At 38.2% G+C, this 24,994-nt stretch overlaps 1 protein-coding gene across 3 annotated transcripts in view; it reads right to left on the minus strand.

The window, feature by feature from the left end:
* LOC115222880 (unconventional myosin-VI) overlaps window positions 1-24,994 on the minus strand; it is a 132,679-nt gene that overhangs the window by 102,424 nt on the left and 5,261 nt on the right. Inside the window, exon 1 of one of the 3 annotated variants that reach the window (XM_029793260.2) lies at window positions 16,729-16,873. The exons of the other annotated variants lie outside the window; for them this stretch is intronic. The gene's annotated coding sequence lies outside the window, so the exon portion shown is untranslated. Of the gene's footprint in view, window positions 1-16,728; window positions 16,874-24,994 lie in introns of those variants that run through there. 3 annotated transcript variants of the gene reach the window in all.

Below are 24,994 nucleotides of genomic sequence, written 5' to 3' on the forward strand. Positions count from 1 at the left end.
TGTGGCTTTTTAAACCAGAGAATGTATTGAAAAGGCACCCACATAGATTGCATATATATATATATATATATATATATATATATATATATATATATATATACACACACATATTTACACACATAATATATATATATATACATACACACACATATTTACACACATAATATATATATACATACACACACACACACACATATTTACACACATAATATATATATATATACATACACACACACACATATATTTACACACATAATATATATATATATATATATATATTATATATATATATATATATATATATTATATATATATATATGTATATATATATATATGTGCATATGTGTGTACCTATGTGTGTGCACTTTGTGTATTATCTCCACATCTTAATTAAAAATACCTCATTGATGAATACTGACCAAAGAAATTCTTTGGGATTTTTTTTTTATTGTTTCATATTTGTTTTACATCCATTTCTGCATATCTGTTATGAGCAGGCAGGGTGGTGGAGTTTGTTAGAAAATGGATGACTTTTCAATTGATGTCCATTCAGCCGTGAAGGTGGGAATAGACCTGAGAAGTAGAACTTGTTTATTTACGTAGTCCCTCAGTCTGTAGCAGGGATCAACAAATACTTCTTGCAATAGCGTTTAGCTTTTATTTATTTCAGTCATTGATCATTGGAATGCGGCTACACTGCAGCACTGCTTTAGAGGATTTTAGTCAAACAGATCGACCCAAAATATATCTGCCTACGAGTCTCTTTTGCTGAACTGCTAAGTTATAGAGGACGTAAACAAACTGACATTGGTTGTCAGGCAGTGGGGTGGAGTGAGATAAGCATAGGATCAAAGAGACACACAAACATACATACATATATATACATCTAATATAGGATAAAATTTTTCGAAAAAAATTTTATCAATGGCCAGCATATTAAAAAATACCTTTAAAGGATAAATTTATAAACAACTTATAAACAAGGGCAAAAGAAAAAAATTCTAATGCCAAATATGTTGTTATATAAGTTGTTTATACATATATATATATATATATATATATATATTATACCTTTCTACTCTGGGCACAAGGCCCAAAATTTTGGGGAGTGGGGACAGTTGATTAAATTGACCCCAGTATGTAACTGACAATTTATCGACCCTGAAAGGAAGGCAAAGTCAACCTCGGTGGAATTTGAACTCAAAATGCAAAGACAGACGAAATACTGCTAAGCATTTTGCCCGGTGTGCTAATGTTTCTGCTAGCTCGCCTTTATACACACACACACACACACACAAACACACACACACAGACCTTAGGTTTCTGGGTGGTCACCCATTCTCAGTGTGAGATAATCACAAGATAGTGCCGAGAGCTCTCTCCACTTCCAAATGCTATATATTCTATAAGTGACACTTATAAACATTACTAATCGGTACTGTTACTGTATATATCTCACTCAGAGATTTAAAACAAATAATAAATTTGTACTCCACAAAAGTATAGAATAACCTATCAGATTAACATAGTTATAAATTATTCTTACTATAACTGAACATAAAAACAAACATTAATACACACACACACACACACACACACACACACATATGATGACTTGCATATTTATTCTTTATACATTCTCACAGAGTCAAATGTCAAATATGCTGTTCACTGTTGTGCAAGTCACAAGAACAACATCTCCCTTTTCCAATGACAGTGTATTCATAAGACTCAGTTCACGAATCTTTCAACATGTGTTGCATCAACCAGAATTCCTTGCACCAATGAGCTGAATGCGTTATGAATGCATTGCCATCATAAAAACAAGTTGGTTTTCTATGATATACACAGCAGCAATTAACATATTTTGCATTTGTATCTGCTGAGACCCCCTTTGGTCATGACTGACCATAGGATTGCACCTAGAAAGTTACTCTCTCAGGCACAAGTCCAGGCAAGGTTGTTTTATGGAAGACCAGCCTCCCCTCTCCATGCCACCAGTGTTATCCAAGGGAAAGGCAAAGGGGCTGATACAGCTTGGCACCTGTGACGTCGCAACTCATTTCTACAGCTGAGTGAACTGGAGCAACATGAAATAAAGTGTTTTGCTCAAGAACACAACATGCAGCCCAGTCCAGGATTCGAACTCAGAACCTCATGATCATAAGCTCGACACTCTAACACATGCGCCTTTACTATTTGTATCTACCAGAACAATAAATATACAAGTCATCATTTCAGATCTTGTAAAATAAGGATGAATTTGAAGAATTTTTAGGAAATGTCTGAGAACACAGAGAATATTTCACTGACCAACCTGTTGTTGGACCCTGGTAAAGAGCAATGAGAGTAATGGATCTTGCTCAAGTAGGTGCAAAAACAACAGTGATGATAATAAGATTTGAACTGGTAACCATGTGACTATCAATCCATTACTTTGTACCTCACAGCCAATATACCTAGCACATAGTTTGGTATTACTCCTAAACTATTTTTGTACATCCATATATACATACGCTCATCATATACATACAAATACTAAACACATTCAAATACGTACATATATACACGCAAATCTATACACACATCATTTACATGCAAATGGATACACTCACAATCATTTGGGTTTTTTTTTTTTACATTATTGTCATTGGTTGGACAGGTTTCACCCCCTATACAGATCTTTTGTCATTTGGCAGACACAGAAACAAAGAAATCAGCCTGTCTTTGTTGCTGCAGATGGCACCATTTTATGACAGTTTCCTATTCTGGCATAGATTGAACGGTCTTACTCACCCTCCAATAAAGCCACCCTAGACCATATCTTCCCTATACATTTGACATGGTTTCTATGGTTGGACACTTTTCCTAACACCAACCACTTAGCATAGTATACTGAGCGCATTTTAACCTTTTTGTAACTATATTTCCATTGAAATACACGGCCTTTGTTTCCAATTAATTCTGAAAATAATTTATTAAAATAACTGTATTTAGTAAAATAACTGCCATTATTGAGCTGGTGTTTGGAAATTTTGATGGAAGAAAGTCTTAATCTAGATCATTTTAGAAGAGGAAGTTTATATTAGAGAACTTGGGCAGTCTCAAGCAGTTGGTATCCATCTATCTACCTCACCCACTAATCATGGGGAGTACAACCCTCAGGTGATGCTTCATGCTGGATTCCTAAATGTGACCAATGGACACTACAAATATTATCCAACCATCTTGTTCTTGGTCTATTCCTATGTCTCCTGCTAGTTGGCTTGGCTTAAAGAATTCATACTGTGATTCTTTCCTGAAACATTCTAACCACATGTCTATAGTACTAGAGCTCTCTCGATGGTTTTAGAGAAACCAACATACACCTGACAAAACTAAAGAGTTCTCTCAACCACATGCCTTCTTTCTTTTCATTCAATGATCAGCATACAGACTATACAGGTGCATTTTATCCATGGCACCAGCATTAGATAGGTTGTCATATCCTCAACAGAAAAAAAGACTAAAGAATCTTAACACTATCACATCTCCATTTATTCATTGACCACTTTATAAACTGGACTGGGTATGTTTTATCATGGCACCAGTACTAGTGAAGTTGGCTTGTGTCCTTCAGAACTAAAAGAATCCTGGCTATTTTATATTATCTCCATTTGTCAAAACTAATGCAACCAAGAGCAGGTGGAGAAGTAGAAAAGAGAGAAGAATGGGAGACAGGGAGAGAGAGGGGGGAAATAGAGAGAGATAGATGGAAAGCAATAACAAATGAACCAGAGGGAGAAAATGAAAGAGAGAAAGTTAGGTTGTTTTGTTTCTTTTTAACTAAGCCATCCAATATGACCAAAGTATAAAGTTTTATCTAACATTTTACTTTGACCCCCTCCCCCACAACAAATAAATAGGAACACCTCACACCTCATCAAAAGGAGAAAAAGAAAGATAAAATTAATAGTAAAAGTCATTCTTCAGTAAATATCTGATATTGCCATATCCCAATAATTATCACAATGAAACTCGTTAATTTAAAACTGAAATTTTATAATTTAATCTAAAAAATGAAATAAGTAACCAATAATGTCTGCCGTTACGTGCTGAGTTCAAATTCCGCCGAGGTCGACTTTGCCTTTCATCCTTTCAGGGTCGATTAAATAAGTACCAGTTACGCACTGGGGTCGATATAATTGACTTAATCTCTTTGTCTGTCCTTGTTTGTCCCCTATATGTTTAGAAATAAATATCTATATCATTATCATCAAAAATTACTAAAATTAATTTCTAGTAGTTAACTTCTTTAATTATAAAATAAAATTAAATTAACAATATAGATTATCATGTAATTAATATGTATTTTTTGCTTTTACTTGTTTCAGTTGTCATTGGACTGCACTGCACCCCCATGCTGGAGTACCACCTTGAAGGGTTTAATCCTGTAACATTTAACTCCTTAGCATTTAAACTGGCCCTATCCAGCCCAAATATTCTACAGATTTTATGTTCAAATTAGCCAGTCCGGCCTTTCACACCTAGCCTACAATGTCATTCTCAAAATATACAACCACATCATCAAACTCTCAAAGCTACAAGGTAATGCATGATTAATTTAAAACAATGTGAATAAATATGCATCACATTTAACAAAGTAACCTGAATGCTATAGAGTTAAACAAGCCATACCAGGCATAAATACTGTACTTGTTTTAAGTTCAAACTGTCCTGGTCAGGCTTTGCATACCTACCCTACAATGTCATTCTAAAAATAATCATATCGTCAAAATTTTAACGCTACAAGGTAAAGCAAGATTAATTCAAAGGACATTATTTACATTATTTACCTTTGACGGATATTGGTCTTCATCTTATTTGTTGTTAACACAACTTTTTGGCTGATATACTCTCCAGCCTTCATCAGGTGTCTTGGGGGAAATTTCAAACCTGGGTTCTCATTCCTAAGGTATTTTTCGATGTTATTATTATTATTTAATATTATTATTATTATCATTATTATTATTATTATTATTATTATTATTATTCAGGTCACTGCTTGGTATCGAACTTGGAATCTTGAGGTTAGTAGATGTCCATGACCATATGGTGTAGTGAGTAATAATGCAGGCTACTAACCCCAAGATTCCGAGTTCGATTCCAGGCAGTGACCTGAATAATAATAATAACAACAATAATAATTATAATAATAATAATAATATTGAAAAATACCCTAGGAATGAGAACCCAAGTTTGAAATTTCCCCAAGACACCTGAAGAAGGCTGGAGAGTATATCAGCTGAAACGTTGGTGTTAACAACAAACAAAACGAGGACAAGTATCTGTTAAATGTAAATAATGTAAATTATGTACATAATTCCTCATCTCTTAAATATAGAACTGTAATTCAAAGGAATCAGATTATATAAGCATTACATTTGATAGAATAATCTGAACGTGAAAGGGTTAATCATACAAATCAATTCCAGTAGTTACTGTTTTAAAATTGGAACTTATTTTATTAATCTCTTTTGTTGAACCACTAAGTACTGGGAATGTGAACAAATGCATGAAGGTTTGCGGTAAGAAGCTTGCTTCCCAACTACATGGTTCCACATTCAGTCCACAGTGTTGCACTTTGCACAGGGGTCTTCTACTATAGCCTCAAGCCAACCAAAACCTTACTGGTGGATTTTGTTGACAGAAACTGAAAGAAGCCCAAGGTGCCATGCAGTGGGACTGAAACCAGAACCATGTGGTTGGGAAGCAAACTTCTTATCACGGATCCATGCTTATCTAATAAATATTGAAGAAGCCATAGTTTATTTCTAAAAATATAATAGAATCAGATAGTCCTATCATATAAACTGACTTTGTTTTTTTTTTAAATATCTTGTTAAATAAAAATTGCAGAACTCTTGAGATTACATGACCACTTGTTGCAAGATGTCCCTATTAAATACAGCATTGATTAGCTATTATCTTTCTCCTGTGCTGCATGTAAGTGAAGGGGTGTAGGGCGTGTGAGACGTATGGTATATGGGGTTTATGAAGTACAGGGGATGTTCAGGGATTCGTAACACCTTAGATAGAAGCACATGCTTTGTACCTCTAAGTTCAAAAAAGCTATAGCTTGTACTGTGGCCACACTCTGGAAAACCACTTTGACAGGCAGATTAAACTGGGTAAGGGTTAATCATCAGATGTGTAGCCCTCAATGAATTAGGGCATGGACACAGGAGAGAAAATACTAACAACAGTCCAAACGATTAAGAGATCAAAACAAGACATTATTGAGGCCTTCATCATCTGCTGTGACCATGACTGCTTCCACCTCCAACCATTCCAGCCACTAACCTTCTTGACCTTGTCTTAATTAAACAAAAATATTTTACCTTCTAACGCAGTGAGTGGCAGAGTTGTAAGCATGCCAGGTAAAATGCTTAATGGTTTCTTATTTATCTTAATGTTCTCCATTCAAGGTTGACTTTACCTTTCAATCTTCCAGGGTTGATAAAATAAGTACTAGTTGAGCGCTGGGGGTCAATGAAAGCAACTTATGCCCTTCCCGAAACTTATTGGCCTTGTGCCAAAATTTAAAACCAATATTATACCTTGTAACATTAAAAGACACAACTTGATACACAACACAACACACACACACACACACACACACACAACACAACACACACACACACAGTGGGCAGGTTTCCACAGTCTTCATCTTGCAAATTCCACTAAAATAAGCCAACCTTAGGCTCCAATAGAAACGACTTGACCATAAATGTCACTTAGTAGCAGTGAACTTGGAACCAAGTTGTTGCTAAGGACACACCTTAACCAAATGGCTATATATATAAACACACACACACACACACTAAAACTTTACTGTTATAAGATATCTATCTCTATCTCTCTCTCTCTCTCTCTCTCTCTCTCTCTCTCTCTCCTCTCTCTATATATATATATATATATATATATATAATATATATATATATATATATATATACATTTTAGTTCTTGTTTAAATGAGAAAACTATAACAGACAATGACAAATGTGTTTGCATATGTGTGTGCGTTCACACACACATATATGTGCATTTGTATATGTATACATACACATACCCCCATAATTATGTATGTATATGCATGTATGTATTTATATATATATATAAGATGAACAATATGCTTTCATCTGAAGCTACACACAACTACTTTTGAATCTGCTAAACATTTAGGTTATTGCGAGAGAGAGAGAGAGGAGAGAAGAACTAGAGAAAATGTGAGAAAAAGGGTGAGAGAATATAAGAGAGAGGGGAAGAGAAAAAGAAAGAGAGAGAGAGAAAGAGAGGTGTGTGGGTGACAGAAGGGTATGTGAAACAGGAAAAAAAAATGTCTTCAGGTTTGTTCAACTGGTTTTTCCAGTTTTTAAGTAAGGAAGAAAAGACTTGAAGATCAGCAGAGGGTTTGGGGAGTTCAAACCACATTGAAGGTAAAAAAAATATTCTAACTTCAATGGAATCTCAACAATGAAGTCGTCAAGCTGCTGGCTATATTTCATTTTTTAATGTTTTTTAAATACTACTACTACACACCACCCGGTTGTGTATCTGTTGTGGAAGAATTCCAACCACCCTCCCAAATGACTACAGGTGGACTGACTCTTTGTTATAAAGTAAAGAACAGTGAATGATTGGCGGTTCAGATTGGCAAGCAGTGCACTGTGAGCTGTTGATTGAGAGTGTTGAGTCTTGTATAACAGTAATAGTAGTGCGTCATGTAAATACTTTCTCTGCCCCACCCTGCTTTGTTAAATTATATATCCAATGCAAGGATACAAAAGTATCTAATGTTACATTATATTCACAACTGATTACAAATCCTGTTGAGATTTAATTTTGATTTGCACCCTCTTCAAGTCAATAAGATAAAACATAAGATAGGTGCTGGGGTTGATGGAATTAACAATATAGATTATCATGCAATTAATATGTATTTTTTGCTTTTACTTGTTTTAGTTGTCCTTGGACAGCACCCCCATGCTGGAGTACCACCTTGAGGGGTTTAATCCTGTAACATTTAACTCTTTAGCATTTAAACTGGCCCTATCCAGCCCAAATATTCTACAGGTTTTATGTTCAAATTAGTCAGGCCTAGCCTTTCACACCTATCCTACAATGTCATTCTCAAAATATACAACCACATCATCAAGCTCTCAAAGCTGGTGGAATCATCTAACATTCTCCCATCAAAATTGCTGTTTCTCTGCAAAAATTAGAAACCATCATCTACCGAGCTGTTTAAGGTTTCATAAGAATGTTATAATCATTCTCATGACCATTATCCTTAATCCTTTAATATCAATGAGACGCAAGGCACTTGAGTGGTTACCAACCTATTGGTCCACAACCCAAATTGGGTTAGGGTTCAATTCTGAAAACATGATCAAATGGCAGCATTAAAGCATTGGGAAAAGTGTCCTACAATAACTTTTCTTCCTCTCAGCAAACTGTGTTCAAATCAAGCTGAGATTGTAGTTGCCCCCCAAAAACCCTCTTACAAGACAGCACAGCTCAATAAAGAGAAACATAGATAGGGTGGGTTAGAAAAAAAATGACACCAGAACTTTAGTAAGAGGATTCTGAGGGACAACAGTATCTCTTGCCTCCAGTAGAGGCGCACAGATCAAAGGTCTAACAACCTCTTATTTAACATACTTCAAGTTTGAAGAACGTATGGCAAGTGTGGACAGAACAATGTCTTGTAATGCTATGGAACAGTTAATAATCCTGAAAAGGTAGCAAAGACAAAACTGTTTTACTTTAGAAATATTCTAAAGTAATAGGTACCAGTAATTAATCACTAACACTTAGAATAGCTAAGTGAAGTGAAAAGCACTCCACAAAACAGGATGTAAACTAGCTGGTTATCTGTTAAACCAATCAACATGATCTGTTCAAAACAATTTCCATTGGCTGAAATCAAAACCAGCTACTGATTAAATGACAGAAGGTCAAAGAATATATTTGTTTGAAATGATTAAAACACGGTTGTTACTCAACTCTTTGGTTGGTTGCTTGACTGAATTGATTTCAGATATTTCAGTAATAAATATCTATTATGCTTCTTGTAACACTGTCTATCACCCAAGGGTAGGTGTGGCCTTGGGCTTTACTCTGTTCTCATCTACATCTCCTTTTGCAGTGTCTTCTGCACATGGTTGATTTCCTTCCACATCTGCTGGAGGTGAAGAAGGATTCATTTACTTTTTGCCAACTAGAGCATGTTGATAGTAGTCATATCTATGAACATGCTCTAGTTATGTTTAAGAGCGAAACATTATTTATGTAATGAGAAACTGAGTTGCATCACCTGAAGAGATGGATCTGTACTGTGGGGTGCACAGTAATCCATTGCTTAGTTTCCCACTAAATGGGAAAGCAGTGCAAGATGTATCGAAACGATTGTTGTGATAAATAGCTTCCAGTATACTGTTTTCCGTATCCACTGTTTCTACTATATATATATATCACCGTGATCACGTGACCGACTAGGCTATCAGATGTTGCTACACATCGCTGGTCACAATGCGCTTCGCAATGTTTTAGCCTCCAAATGAATTTGAACTCAGAATGTTATATCATCATCACTGTCATTTGATGTCCAGCTTTCACGGTGGCATGGATCGAACAGTTTGACAGCATCTGATGAATAAGAGGACTGCGGCATGCACTAGCATCTTTATTGGCTTGGTTTTACATGGCTGAATGGCCTTCATCATCATTTTAGCGCTCACTTTTCCATGCTTGCATGGGTTGCACAGAATTTGTTGAGGCAGATATATTAGGGCTGGATGCCCTTTCTATCACCAACCCTGTTTCCAAATAAGGTAATATTTCTCCATGAACAGACATGTCATAGAAGTTTGGTAATGAAGAACACTGCTTGCATGATAGTGACACTCATTTACAACTATCACTTGATATCAAGGCAAGGAGATACACCTACACAGAGTTTTTGTCTACAATTCCACTCAAAAAGCTTTGGTTGGCCCAGGAATATAATTGAAAACATTTGCCCATGATGCCATGCGGTGGGACTGAACTTGGAATCATGTGGTTGAGAAGAAAACTTCTTAGCTACACACCATGCCTACACCTCATCATCATTGTTTAATGTCCGCTTTCCATACCGGGATGGATTGGACAGTTTGACAGCTGAAGAATAGGCTGGGCTCCACGTCTCTTTTGGCAGGCTTTCTACAACTGGATGCCCTTCCTAATGCCAACTACTTTACAAAGTGTATTGGCTGCTTTTATGCAGGACTGGCATGGGTGCTCTTAAGTGGCAATGGCACGGGTGCTTTCTATGTGTCACCAGCACCCATGTTCCCACAAGATTAGGATCGCTCAGCTGAAGAGGAATGTAGGGGACATGGCTGTATGCAAGGACAACTATGATTTTCCCTAGCTTCATATGTCTTCTCAAGCACAACAAACTGCCAGAAGTCTCAGTCCCTTTTTATCTCTTCCGTGAAACCCAACGTCTGAAGATCCTTACTCACCACATTGTCCCATATCTTCCTGGGTCTACCCCTTCCAAACATTCCTCCCACAATTAGAGACCAGCACTTCTTGATGCAGCTGTCTTCATCCATATGCATTACACAACCATACCAGAGCAGTCTTCTCTCTTGCAGACTGCTACATCTGATGCCTTGTATACCCAGTTTTTCTCTCAAATCACTGACACTCTGTTGTATATGCACACTGACATTACCCATCCAGCAGAGCATACTGGCTTCATTCCTTTCAAGCCTTCGTATCTCCTCAGTAGTCACAGCCCATGCCTCACTGCCATGTGGCATAGCTGTTCATACAGCAGTATCATACAATCTGCTTTCATAAGGCAGAGGTAATAATGATGATGGTAATAAGGCGGTGAGCTGGCAGAAACGTTAGCGCGCCAGGCAAAATGCTTAGTGGTATTTCGTCTGCCGTTACATTCTAAGTTCAAATTCCACCGAGGTCGACTTTGCCTTTCATCCTTTCGGGGTCGATTAAATAAGTACCAGTTACGCACTAGGGTCGATATAATCCACTTAATCCGTTTGTCTGTCCTTGTTTGTCCTCTCTGTGTTTAGTCCCTTGTGGGTAGTAAAGAAATAGGTAATAATGATGATGATGATGAGGATTTCAAATTCTGGCACAAAGCCAGCAAGTTTGAGAGGGCCAAGTCGATTACATTGGCCCCACACCTCACTGGTACTTACCTTAATCACCCCCAAAAAGATTAAAGGCAAAGTCAACCTCGGTGGAACATGAACTCAGAACATAAAGATCGGCAAAATGTTGCTCAGCATTTTGTCTAGCATGCTAACGATTCTACCAGCTTGTCGCAATAATAATAATAATAATAAATTGCCAAGGCTCCCTAGTCGGTCACAGTAAGTCGTTTGATGTGATGAATGTCCCCGATTTCGCGTGCAAGTCCAAGCCTGTCTTGAATTACCTGGGGGAAAAAATATTGTTTCTGAGAACAAAATAAATAAGATGAGAGAGTGATGGGGAGATCAGAAAGAAAGAGATAATGGTGTGAACCCCAAGAGACATATAATTAATAAAAAAAAAAAAACAAGCAGATAACATGCGTGTGTGTGTATGTGTGTGTGTGTGTGATTGTATTAAGATATTTGTAAAAGGTTAAGGCCTGTTCAATATTGCTGGTTAACGAGCGATAACCAAAAGACATGTGGTTTATTGGTGTATATAGCAGTTGAAATTTCCTTCGAATTAGACCCCCAATGTTATACAAAGCTGTATGGGATGATGTAGTCCTAGTCATGCACTTAAATCAACGACGTAGTCACGGTTGGAATGGTCTTTGATTGAGGTCTATTCGATCAAGGCTGATCGAAGCGAGGGGTTTTTAGCGAGATCCTGGACGAATTTATAACACTCTGTCTCTCACATTCGATCTATCCACCTAACCATCTATATAACAACCAATCACTCTATAGAGATATCGGGATCTTCTAAATGAGGAAACTGACTAAATAATGGAAATTAAGGCTTTTTTTAACATATATATATTATATTATATTAGAGACTGTGTGTGTGTGTATATGTTAACCACATGTCACTAACCCTGATCGACGTTCCAAGCGTGAGCGTCACGTCATATTTCTTCAGAAAGTGTATTAGGAAATCATATCTCACGTGTCTTCGTTTTTCTGCGCTTCTTTTATATATATATATATTTTTTTTTTTTTTTTCGGAGATATTTGGCTGCTATTTCTAAAATCTGAACTACCACCAAGAGGTACTTATTATTATTATTATATATATATATATATATATACTTTTCAGATGTTTAGCAGTTCGCCCAGTATTGTGGTTGGAAGGAGTTGGCCACGCCCTCAACATTGCTGACTCCTGCAAGAACCGGCAACAGCAGTAGTAACCTGCTTCAACAGTGGCGGGGCTTCTGCGTGGTCAACCACCTTGCTAGAAATAGCGCATAAATATTACTCATCTAATATATTTTGTCATTGTATTTGTTTTTAAAAGAGATTGCGATATGTGATCTTGAATGTATGAATGAGTAACAACGAATGGAGTACTACGATATATATATATATATATATATATATATATATACTAAGTAATTAAGGGTTTAGCAACGATTTGCCTCACCACACACCGAATTTAGAAATAGCAGTCAAAGAGTTATGGCTATTCTTTCTTTCACCCTATATTATTATTGATAACTATATATATATATATAATATATATATATATATATATATATATATATATATATACACACATACTCTTACACCAATGGATTCATCGATCTTTCCTCTTGTTTGTATATAACACATAAACGTATGTTTGTGTACATACGCAGGTACATAAACATAGCGACGCACACACATATACATACAGTAAACATGCCGACACACACACACACACAGACACCTAAATATAGAGAGAAAGACGGAGAGAGGTGAAGGAGGAATAGGGAGAAATACAAAGGCATGTTTAGTAAATAAATATAAGGAATAGTTAAAACAAGAACACGCATTTCTCTCTTTCTCACACATACACACACACATGCTTTCAATAATAAACCTCTACGTGGTCACTTGAATTGCTAGAAATAACAGCCCAATCACTCTCCAGTCATACCGCAGTCTCAAAAATATCGTGCGAGTGGGGACGGGGACGCATTGGACAAAGATATCCGGATTTACTCTGTAGATGGAAGAAATAAATGAATGAAAATTAGATTTGTGGTTTTGGTTGTTGAAGTACCTTTTAATCATGGGTTCTGTTCGATCAGGGCTAAACCTACAGGGAAGCAAATCGCTCGATCGCGCGCGTGACAGAGAACCTCTTGGTGGTTGTTCAGATTTTAGAAATAGCAGCCAAATATCTCCGAAAAAAAAAAAAATATATATATATATATATATAAAAGAAGCGCAGAAAAACGAAGACATGTGAGATATGATTTCCTAATACACTTTCTGAAGAAATATGACGTGACGCTCACGCTTGGAACGTCGATAAGGATTAGTGACATGTGGTTAGCATATATATACACACACACACAGTAGTTGGGTAACTCTTGCAGACAATGGTGAAGATTAATTTTTTGTTAATGCATGACATTAAAAACGAGCCAACGAGAGAGAGAGTCTCTGAAGAGTCGCTCGACGTGCTAAAAAGAGTAGCGAAATATTCTTTAAACCTCAACCCATTGTTTTAAAAAATAAACAAAAACAGAAAGACACGTTGGATGAAGTCGTTAGTAAACTGTCTGGTGAAAAAGACGGTATGTTCGTGGCTGGAGCGCCTTTGTTCATGGGAATGGTCGATTAGGACGGATCTATGGCTTCGCAACATACTGTAAATTTATGATTAAAACATAATCGAATTTTGAACGTCATCGAATGCGCACATGCTTCAGATAATTACGCGCGCGCAGACACCAATATACATACACTCACATTACAGATATATATATATGTGTATATGTAAATACACATATACATTATATAAACATAGACGCATTGTATACACATATACATACATTATATACACATACATTATATATACTTACACATTATATATACATATATGTTGCTTTATTACCCACAAGGGGCTAAACAGAGGGGACAAACAAGTGCGAAACTGGTACTTGATTTATCGATCCCGAAAGGATGAAAGGCAAAGTCAACCTCGGAGGAATTTGAACTCAGAACGTAACGACAGACGAAATACTGCTAGGCATCTCGCCCGGCGTGCTAACGATTCTGCCAGCTTGCCGCCTTGTATATATACATATATACACACACATACATACATAACATACATTGCACGCGCGCACACATCACGAAACAGGGAGTAATATCAGTCGACAACCGAAGAGGGGTTAGACCTCCTTTGGTGTTTTGTCCCGTACTTATCTCTCGTTGTGTGTTCACCTATTTGTTGGTGAGGTCCTGTTCTTCATGTGTATTTTTTCCACACACACACACATATATATATAACCATTAAAGCTGTCCTCTAGAAAAACCACACTAATATATATGGTGGTGGATCTCCATCGTTCGGCAACGAAGATCCAGTTATTCCAATAACTGAATTAGCTGCTCCTCAATTCGTGTATAAAGTGGTCGAGTATTCCAAGACACGTGCACACCAAAGTAATTCTCAGGTAACGCCAGCGTGACAGAGTGTAACAAGGCTGTACCTTTTGAATTACAAATACAGACGATCCAGCCACCAAAAGGCTTCCTAACACTTTCCATCAACCCAGTTTCAGTCACAAGACATGGGTCGATCTGAGACAATAGAAAATGACATTTACCCAAAAGAACTCGGAACCTCGTGGTTAGGAACCATTCGGTTACACTGCATCTACTGCAAAATATATATATACAAAGTGTCCAAAATTTTTTTTTTAAATGACATCATTTTGTAGTCTAATAACATGGCCAATTCTCGCTCAAATGATCTCAAATTTTAACAAAATGTGTAAATACTAAGTTTGGATCGCGCATGACAATGTGCAGTTGAAATGGCCACCACGTTTACCTCACTTGACACTTGGTGATTTTTTTTCTATGGGACTATGTGAAAGGACTTGCACTATATGCCCTCTCTTTCTACAAGCAGAAAATCAGAGGTGCTGGAGAATGTTACGCAAGACATGTACTGTTACAGCGTGTTTGGCAGGAGCTGGACTACCGACTTGACGTGTGTCGTGTCAAAGGCGATGTGCATATTGAACATTTGTGAATCGGTTATAAAAATCTATAAAATCCCTCTGAATCTCTTGTCCGAATTTTGTTAAATAAATATTTTATTGTTCAACGTGAAGCCTATTTAATTTCGTTTGCCTCGGACACGTAGTTACTCAATGAAGTCATTTTTTTTTTTTGTTTTGGTGGGGGACACCCTCTATGCACATATATATATATACACACGAAGATGTGTTGAAAAGTTCCTGGCTTTAAGGGTATCGCGAAATGCTAGGTTGGGGGCCCAACCTTCAGAGTGCTTTTACAGAGACTAGAAAAACTGAAAGACCCTTGCAATAAGTGTGATTACGAGAGGGAAATATGTTGAATAAAATCATAATTAACAGATCCTCCTATATTCTCTTTAACTCAAAGCCAGGAACTTTTCACCAGCAACTCGTGTGGATGGATGGATAGATAGATAGATAGATAGATAAACTTGTTTTACGCTATACTCTGATCGAAATTTGAACTTGGAAACGTTTAAATCACAAGAATGAATTATAGTTTAGAATAGGGAAACTAATGGTGAAAATGTAAGCGCCAAGGTGGTCGCTCGACATGCTAGAAATAGCAGTTGAAATTTCCTTCGAATTAGACCCCCAGTGTTATACAAAGCTGTATGGGATGATGTAGTCCTAGTCATGCACTTAAATCAACGACGTAGTCACGGTTGGAATGGTCTTTGATTGAGGTCTGTTCGATCAAGGCTGATCGAAGCGAGGGGTTTGGCTAAAGAATCAGAGCGGCGACATCAAAGAATGTAGCGTGGAGGAGGTTGTCTTTCGCGCGGGGGTCTGCATGTATATAAATATACACGTACACACATCTTTTGTTTCAATCATTAGACTGCGGCCATTGTTACACACACACACACACACGTATATATATTAAATGGGAAGGCCGGTTTACGGGATTACCTTGGGTTTCCCGTCCGTAAAGGGTTTCGCTTCATGATGTGCGTGCGCGTGTATATAATAGAGAGTACACGAAGCACCAGCTTGCTGGCATACATACATACATACATGCATACACGGATGCCTATATCTATCCATATATGTATACACATACATTAACATAGTGGAGGTTTCTGACTGAACACATGCATATATTCGCATGAAATACACACGCGCTCACACAGACCATAACGAAGCATACACACACTTGTGTGTTACAGTGACATACTGATTGCAAAAGTGCAAGTTTATCCACGCACGAACACACATATATAGTCGAACCAATTCATGCATCTACAACCACCAAGCGCTGTCTTGACTTCAACGACAGCCTCGCCACTTTGTTAGTGACCAACTTAAATTCTACAAAGGAAAAAGACAAAACTTAATTATTCTCAAAGAACCACACACACACATTCATTCATTCGTTCATTCAATCAATCTTTTAGCGCGCCTAAGAGAGAAAACTTAGATCTTACCTGAATAAATTTTACAGAACTACAACAGCGACAGACACCATGTATATAAAATGTGTATCTTTTATCGTTTACTTGTTTCAGTTATTAGACTGCGGCCATGCTGGGGCACCGCCTTGTAGAATTTTGTATGTATTATATAATGTACATATATAACGCGTGTGTGTGTGTGTTACAAATTTTTTTTAATTATGTCCATAAAAGGTTTAAACCTTTTTGATTTTTCCTTCGTTAATTTTTGTTTCTATATTTGCCGATAAGTAGGGAAAAGCTCCCAATAATAGTGGCAGGAATGGTGCCGGTCTGAGAGACAGGCTTCACCTGAAAAATGTCTCACAGCAGCAGCAGAAGCCGAACTGGCACCAAGCACTTGCCTAATTAACATTATTCAAATTAGGATTGAATATATTAACATAATCGGAAGTCAGCCGTAGTGATGAATCGTTGCTATGACAAAGAAGCGGAGTACGTGGTGGACAGAGGAAAAACTCTTAACGAGTAACTTAATGTAGGTTGTAGGATTACATAAATACATATTGATACACACACGGGTGTGTATGTGCGTGTATATATACGTGATACGTGTGTGTGTGTATACACATAAACACGGATACACACAAGGTGGTGGGTGCTATAGTTTGGTTTTGAACGCGATGGCTAAAAGAAGCTGGATACTATACTAAAAAGCACAACAAATACACAATTATGCATACATATGAAGACTTAAACACACACACAACCATACATATATCTGTATATACATATACACACACACACACACACACATATATATACACACACACACACACACACACACACACATATATATATACATACATACACACACACACACACACACACACACACATATATATATATATATATATACATACATACATACATACACACACACACACACATATATACTCTTTTACTTGTTTCAGTCATTTGACTGTGGCCATGCTGGAGCACCGCCTTTAATCGAGCAACTCGACCCCGGGACTTATTCTTTGTAAGCCCAGTACTTATTCTATCGGTCTCTTTTGCCGAACCGCTAAGTGACGGGGGACATAAACACACCAGCATCGGTTGTCAAGCAATGCTAGGGGGACAAACACAGACACACAAACATACACGCACATACGTATATATATACATATATACGACGGGCTTCTTTCAGTTTCCGTCTACCAAATCCACTCACAAGGCTTTGGTCGGCCCGAGGCTATAGTAGAAGACACTTGCCCAAGGTGCCACGCAGTGGGACTGAACCCGGAACCATGTGGTTTATGATTATTATTATTATTATTAAGTAACCAGAAGATGGATTTGATATTAGTCTTTATTTAGTGCTCAACACTTCAACACACTGTGTGTGTGTGTATATATATATATATATATATATATATATATATACACATACACACACATGCACATACATACACATGTACAAACACAAACACACTACATAAAAATTGACAGTTAAAAAAAGTGGTGTATAAAGTTTAGAGCAAACAGATGCTTAAGTAATTTTATAAAGTTGAAAGCGGCGAGCTGGAAGAATCGTTACTCCTGCAGGAAGATAATAATGTTTTGTGGCATTTCTTCTGATTTTACGTTCTAAGTTCAAATGCCACTGGAGTCGACTTTGCTTTTCATCCTTTCAGGGTTGATAAAATAGGTACCAGTTGAATGCTGGAGTCAGTGTAATCAACTTAACCCTTCCTGAAATTGATGGCCTTGTGCCATCAATATTTTTATACATTTGTATCTGGTCCTCTGACACAAGTATGAACCTAGTCAACAAGGGAAGCCCTAGGAAGATGCTCAAATTACTAGAAATAGCAATCAAATTTCCTCACCAGACAACACTATTGTCTTACAAGTGGGAAGGCTATATTAAATAATTGGCATAACTTCGGTATAAGTACCGGAAGTACCGGATACATTTCAAGAAAGTGTTTTTTTTAATATTTATTGGGGGTTAGGGTTTTTGTGTTAGGGTTAGGGGTGGGAGAAAAGGGTTTCTGTTATCTTCAGAAATGTAAACAAAGCCACGTGTGTACTTATACCGAAGGATCGCCAAAATAATTTACATTTAGAATACCGTTTGAATAAAATATGGGATGGTCATGGGTGGAACACCTTTGGTCATAGATCTGCACAGCCAGGATTGACCCGAGGATAAACAACATACACTGACAGACAGATAGATTAATAGATATATTCCCGTGCCGGCGGCACGTAAAATGCACCATCCGACCGTGGCCGTTTGCCAGCCTCGCCTGGCACCTGTGCCGGTGGCACGTAAAATGCACCATCCGACCGTGGCCGTTTGCCAGCCTCGCCTGGCACCTGTGCCGGTGACACGTAAAAAGCACCATCCAACTGTGGCCGTTTGCCAGCCTCGCCTGGCCCCCGTGCCGGTGGCACGTAAAAAGCACCATCCGACCGTGGCCGTTTGCCAGCCTCGCCTGGCCCCCGTGCCGGTGGCACGTAAAAAGCACCATCCGACCGTGGCCGTTTGCCAGCCTCGCCTGGCCCCCGTGCCGGTGGCACGTAAAAAGCACCATCCGACCGTGGCCGTTTGCCAGCCTCGCCTGGCCCCCGTGCCGGTGGCACGTAAAAAGCACCATCCGACCGTAGCCGTTTGCCAGCCTCGCCTGGCCCCCGTGCAAGTGGCACGTAAAAAGCACCATCCGACCGTGGCCGTTTGCCAGCCTCGCCTGGCCCCCGTGCCGGTGGCACGTAAAAAGCACCATCCGACCATGACCGTTTGCCAGCCCCGTCTGGCACCTGTGCCGGTGGCACGTAAAAAGCACCCACTACACTCACAGAGTGGTTGGCGTTAGGAAGGGCATCCAGCTGTAGAAACACTGCCAGATCAGACTGGAGCCTGGTGCAGCCTCCTGGCTGCCCAGACCCCAGTTGAACCGTCCAACCCATGCTAGCATGGAAAGCGGACGCTAAATGATGATGATGACGATGATGATATGCTGATATAAAAAATGTGTGAGTGGAGGCAACATAAATACCCCTGAAGATGTGGATGCATTCAACACCCATGAAACTTTACATAATGTGGTATTGATTCAACTTAACAACTCCAACTAAATGTGTTTCTTCACCCACACATGCATATGTGTGTTTGTATATCTGTCCTTAATTCACTTCCACTTCATTCTTTTTAATTCCTCACCTCCCCTCCTATATTTTCATAAATTACTTCATTAACTCTCTAGTATAAGCTTTACAAACATAATTTCCTTATGCTAAACTCTCTTCATCTGTTTATGATTTTTTATAAAAATACCAGTTATTGTTTTTAATGGTTAGATTTAATTTACATTAGGTAAATGTATTCTCATTTGACATTTCTCTAACTTACTCACCCTATGCTGCATCCTATGCTGCATATATGGAGATTGAATTAGCAAATCTATACTAATCTATAGAGAGAGTGTTATTGATGTCTCTATATTTATATCATCTCCTAACCGTTCATCTGTTAGTTTTTTAATCATTGACATGATTCCCATCACTATCATACACAGAGAGGAAGAGATAGACATGAAACTCATAGATCCAACTTCTCTGCTCTTTTTATGAGTTCCTATTATTATTTTTTCTTTGATGAGTACTTTGATAATTTCGAAATTCAAATATGAATTTATACCTATGTACAAAACAACTGTATGCATGAATAAACTTCATACAACTTTTTAACACCTTATCTCCTCCATTTTTGACAAATATGATTGAATTTGTAGAACAATATATATATATATATATATATCAAAATAAGCAACAGGATATCCATAGGTGATGTAGTACAACCGTTTCAAGCAGCTCCATTTAATTGAACAATGCAATCATTGCATCACTTTAAATGCAGAGCAATCCTCAGCTGCATAAACAAATAAATAGAATTAATTTAAACAGTCAGACACATTTCTGTAATTTTACTTGAAACCTCTAAGAGGGTTAGAAGACAAAGTCTATGCTGTTTTCACTTCTGCTTAGAAGCTACACTGCTCAGTTAGCTTCTAAGCTGAAGTGAAAACAGGATGGACTGTGTCTGTCTTCTAACCCTCTTAGAGGTTTCAAGTAAAATTATAGAAATGTGTCTGAATGTTTAAATTAATTCTATTTATTTGTTTATGCAGCTGAGGATTGCTCTGCATTTAAAGTGATGTAATGATTGCATTGTTCAATTAAATGGAGCTGCTTGAAACGGTTGTACTGCATCACCTCTGAATATCCTGTTGCTTATTTTAATTCTATCACCTTATTTTGAAATTGTAAGGATAATACCACACTAATTTCTGATGCTTCAACTTAAGTACTTAATTCATCTGAATCTCAATTATTTTACTATATATATATATATATCATCATCATCATCATCATCGTTTAACGTCCACTTTCCATGCTGGCATGGGTTGGACGGTTTGTCTGGGGTCTGGGAAGCCAGGAGGCTGCACCAGACTCCAGTCTGATCTAGCAGAGTTTCTACAGCTGGATGCCCTTCCTGACGCCAGCCACTCTGATATATATAAATTGAGACCTCCTTCAGTCACAACACAGACAATGGGATTGCACCTGGAAAGTTACCCTCCCAGGCACAAGTCCGGGCAAGGTTGTTTATGGAAGACCAGCAGTCGCCCATGCATACTGGCCTCACCTCTCCACACCACCAGTGTTATCCAAGGGAAAGGCAAAGGCCGATACTGCTTGGCACCAGTGATGTCGCAACTCATTTCTACAGCTGAGTGAACTGGAGCAACATGAAATAAAGTGTCTTGCTCAAGAAGAAGACACAACAGAGTTGGGACCTATATACACTGGAAACTATGCCAACACTATGGAAAAGCAACAGAAAAAGGATGGTATAGGCACACACTAGAAAAGGTCACAGAAAATAGGAAAGCAACTGTATTCTAGGATATACCAATACACACAGATAGAGAAATTAAGGGCAATAGGCTGGATGTAGTTGTCAGAGGTAACCTAGATAAAAAAATTTCTAATTGATGTATCAATACCAACAGATGACAATGTTTCTCTAAAAGAAATGGAGAAACATTCAAAATACAAAGATCTGGAAATGGAGGTAACTTGAATGTGGACCCTAAAAACAGAAATAATTCCTATCATAGTAGGTGCATTAGGTATGATAAAAAAATATTCAGACAAATACATAACAAAAACACCAGGACTTACAAGTATAAATAACATACAGAAAATAGCACACACATCCTACGTAAAACACTTTCAATACAGTAAAAATAAGAGCGTCACAACAAACCACAGCACATACCCAGGGCACACAGAGCTCCGCTCGGTAGTGCAGTGAAAGCATGTGATAAAAATAAGACTACTGAATAATAATATTATTATTAATAATAATAATGATAATAATAATAATATCATTATTATTATTAATAATAATAATAATCATAATGATAATAATAATAATAATATAGTTAAACAGTTTTGAAAGTAATGAACTAATCAATCAATCAAGTAATTAATGTAATCAATCAATAAAACAATCAGTTCTTGTTTGTTGCCAATAGAAACAACTCTGATGTCCCACTTTTAGACTGACATGAAATTGATTATATTTATATAATGTGAGAGATGTAAAAGTATATTAATATATTTTACATAGTACAAGCATTATCAAACACAGAACTCAATATATATATATATATATATGAATACACACACACACACACACACACACACACACATATATATGGCTGATGCCAGTGCCGCCTGACTGGCTTCCATGCTGGTGGCACGCAATAAGCACCATGAATGGTTGGGTTGTTGCTAGTGCCGCACCATCCGAACATGGTCGATGCCACCCTTCCTGCCCTGACTGGCTCCTGTGCCCGTAGCACGTAAAAGGCACCATCTGGACATGGCCGACGCCAGTGCCGCCTGACTGGCTGCCGCCGTGCCGGTGGCACGTAGAAAGCACCTACTATGCTCTCAAAGTGGTTGGTGTTAGGAAGAGCATCGAGCTGTAGCAACACTGCCAGATCAGATTGGAGCTTGGTGCAGCCTCCTGGCTTGCCAGTCCCTAGTCAAACCGTCCAACCCATGCCAGCATGGAAAACAAACATTAGACGATGATGATGATGACATATATACATACATATATATATATATATATATATGCTTACATATACATATATATACATACACATACATACATATATACATATACATACACATACATACATATATACACATACATACACATACATACATATATACACATACATACATATATACATATATACCGGAGTAAACACATAAATGTGAAACAAGGTGGAAAAAAGAGTACTCAATTACCAGTGGTAAAGTAATATGCTTTATTTAAAGCAGCAGAAAATTCAACAAAACCTGTTACTCTGAGTTTCCCGTTGCCGTTCATCGGACAGTTTTTGAGCAAAAACTGTCCGATGAAGTAGTAGTAGTAGTTATGAAAGTTGCTGCTACTATTAGCTTTGTAAACAGCCCCCTTGGTTTCAGTTTCACAGTGGCCTCCCACTGGACATCTGCTGTAGACCCTAAACGAGCATCATGCCTCCACTTGTGGTCTGGGAGTGTTAACTCTCTTTTACTCTTTACTCTCTTTTACTTGTTTCAGTCATTTGACTGCGGCCATGCTGGAGCACTGCCTTTAGTCGAGCAATCGACCCGACGGATTATTCTTTGTAAGCCCAGTACTTATTCTATCGGTCTCTTTTGCTGAACCGCTAAGTGACGGGGACGTAAATACAGCAGCACTGGTTGTCAAGCAATGCTAGGGGACAAACACAGACACACACAATACATACACATATATACATATATATATATACATATACACGACAGGCTTCTTTCAGTTTCCGTCTACCAAATCCACTCACAAGGCATTGGTCGGCCCGGGGCTATAGCAGAAGACACTCGCCCAAGATGCCACGCAGTGGGACTGAACCCGGAACCATGTGATTGGTTAGCAAGCTACTTACCACACAGCCACTCCTGCGCCTAACTAAAATATTCTTAAATGTGATTGTATAAAGTGCTTATCTACTACTTTAAGGAATATCCTACCTACACGTTTGTATGTTGAGGGAGAATGCAGGGGATGGGAACCAAATGATATCTAGGCAATGCTTCCTTTTGAGGGTGTTAGGTCCCAGCATGTAGGAGATGTGGTTCATAAACATGATTGCAGGTAGGGCCTCATTATAGTAGGGGGCTGCTGTGTCGAAAATTTCTTGGCTACAGGAAAGATTCGAGAGCCTCTTGCTGACACCCTTCACCAGGTTTTTAAACATGATGGGTGAGTGGCAAAAGGCTGTGTTGATATTTGCCAGCCTCTTGTTTGGTTTGTAATAGGGCCTGTAAGTATCAGAGCCCAAGTTGGCTGTGACATCTAAGAAGTCTGCATATATATATATGTATGTGTGTTTGTGGCGTTAGGAAGGGCATCCAGCTGTAGAAACACTGCCAGATCAGACCGGAGCCTGGTGCAGCCTTCTGGCTTCCCAGACCCCCGGTCGAACCGTCCAACCCATGCTAGCATGGAGAACGGACGTTAAACGATGATGATGATGATGTTCCGTGCTGGCATGGGTTGTAATGATTTGAATGGGACCAATGGGTCCAAGGGCTGCATTGTACTCTAGTGTCTGCTTTGGCATTGTTTCTATAGCTGGATGTCCTTCCTAACACCAACCACTTTACAATGTGTACAGGGTGCCACAAGCACTAGTAAGGTCATCTGGCCTTCTGCTAGCAGGTGAGGGTTAATGTATGATAGAAGGGGATGGAACAGTGCAAGTTCTTCTTGTAAAGGGACTACATGGCTACACCCATTTAGAGGAAAGTATATTACTGGTTATGGATATAAGGGGTCAAAATGTTACTGTTGGCTTCATGCTGGCTATTGTACCTACTTGAAAACTACAGTAACATTCTGGCTAATTATATTCCTAAACCAGTAATATACTGCTTGATGATATGAAAATACATAACTGCTTATATATGAGAAACATTCTCATATAGTGCTTTTTTCTAACTTATGGACAACTAACACATAATATATATACATACATGTATATATTTATATCGTGTGATCACGTGACTGACCAGGCTATCAGATGTTGCTACACATCGCTGGTCACAATGTGCTTCGCATTGTTTTAGCCTCCAAATGACGCCACCCTGCTGGGTAAGCGAGCAGGCCAACATAAGAAAGAGTGAG

Source organism: Octopus sinensis, linkage group LG21 (genome assembly GCF_006345805.1).
Source record: "Octopus sinensis linkage group LG21, ASM634580v1, whole genome shotgun sequence".
Lineage (NCBI taxonomy): Eukaryota > Metazoa > Mollusca > Cephalopoda > Octopoda > Octopodidae > Octopus > Octopus sinensis.